The sequence below is a fragment of the Schistocerca serialis genome, chromosome 8, assembly GCF_023864345.2.
Source record: "Schistocerca serialis cubense isolate TAMUIC-IGC-003099 chromosome 8, iqSchSeri2.2, whole genome shotgun sequence".
Taxonomy (NCBI): Eukaryota; Metazoa; Arthropoda; class Insecta; order Orthoptera; family Acrididae; genus Schistocerca; species Schistocerca serialis.
This window is the reverse complement of record NC_064645.1, coordinates 565,173,806-565,175,487: the sequence shown is the minus strand read 5'-3', so window position 1 is coordinate 565,175,487 and position 1,682 is coordinate 565,173,806. Positions and strand designations below refer to the sequence as shown.

The 1,682-nt window shown below is 37.9% G+C and overlaps 1 long non-coding RNA gene across 1 annotated transcript; it reads right to left on the bottom strand.

Annotated features, from left to right (window-relative positions):
* Window positions 1–742: 742 nt before the first annotated feature.
* LOC126416023 (uncharacterized) lies at window positions 743–1,326 on the bottom strand. The gene is made up of 3 exons (XR_007575393.1): window positions 1,203–1,326; window positions 1,011–1,081; window positions 743–866 (listed from the first exon to the last, which is right to left on the bottom strand). It is a non-coding gene; the product is annotated as an uncharacterized LOC126416023 (long non-coding RNA).
* Between the last annotated feature and the right edge of the window lie 356 nt (window positions 1,327–1,682).

The following is a 1,682-nucleotide window of genomic DNA, read 5'->3' as shown; positions in this document are numbered from 1 at the left end:
AACTGACAGACGTCATCTGTGAAGCGATCTTTTACTTTGAGAAATAGATTAGACGCACATCTCTCAACACGAAAAGCATCTATCAGTAGTCAAGGCCACACAGACACTCTACACACACGCACAAAACGCGAGGAATCGAACATTTTCTCTCTCTTACTATTTTGAATATTTATTGAGTAGCGAAAACGCCTGGTCTTGCCTACTGATGTAATGAATGTTGTGTCTAACCTATCTTAATTTCAGATGACATCACAAAAAACATCGATAATATCCCAGCAAAACCGCTAAAGAGGATGTAAATATCTGCAATTCATGTAATCAAATGTGACACAATTTAATAACCTATAGCTATGTAATGATGATGTAAACATGTTTATGTGCAACTGTATTATGTTTATGCTAAGAAAATATGTGACGTGTGTATGTATAATTACTTATTTTTTTAACTGATGTATCATGTAAAAATTTGAACAAAACGAGTGCCAAAAAGACATTGCATAGTGAACCTCTGTTCACGGACATTAACGAACATTTAGGTGAGCTATATTCAGCAAAAAACTGAAAATGTGAAGTGAATAATTCGTGCATCGTCTAGTGACATTACTACAGTACCCAACTTCAAGATGTTAACTGGATTAAATGGACACAAAGTGCCTGTCCAGAAAACAACACGACGGGTGGACGAGTTTTGGTTGGAACTTCAGGGAATGAAATGTTCAAAAAATGTGACGGACACTCTTACCTGGACTGTCCAAGGATCGACGCCAGCTATGTGCCGTCCGAGGTTCTGCAACCAAGCTTCCACGGAATGTAAAAAAAAAAAACGAACTGCACGTGGACCAATTACTCGACGGGTCACGTCTGATCTGTAATAAACAATGCTTTTTGTCACAACGAACTGCATCACAACGACTATAATGGAAATAGGAAATGGACACGCTTATGTATTAATCACGTTGTTATACAACGATGTTACTGTGATCAAAAAACTTTACCACGACGATACTAACCTGTAAAAAATTATTGTGCAGCAGATGAATATGAACTGTGATAACGACACCATGTGTATAGGTCAACGCACCTGAAACAACAGAACATTTTTCGTTGAAGCATTTCATTGCAATGCTATGTAACTAAGAACATTCAACAATCTAAAGTTGTATTGTATTATAACAAATATTGTAATTTTAAAACTAAGTTACCTGTCATAGAATGTAGTCTTCATATGTAATCTTGGTGGAATATTTTCTTTGTGCAACGACTAAGAAATGCGCGCGCACACGAACAATATGAACTGCAATACTGTGCCGCGTGATCTAAATTTACGAAATAACGGCAGTGCCGTAGTTACACAGACGCTTCTGCGCATGCGCGCACTCTGTTTTGCCAACATAAGAACTTTTTCGGCGCACGCGCGTCATTCAAATTTTGTATATAATATACAGTATAATGTAAGTCATGTAAATAGTTGTAGATAACTTAGATTTTCTTGTGCCTTTAGGTGAATTGCTCGCCTGCAGGTGTGTCCTTTCGCCTCGCAATTCAGGGGGCAATATAAAGGCACATTTGCATGCCGAGCGTGAGTTTCCTCGGAAACGCGAGATATTAATTAAATAAATACTCAGTGACAAATAAATAAAGCCTATGGCACACAACTGCAGCGCTGTGTCGCTGATAAAACA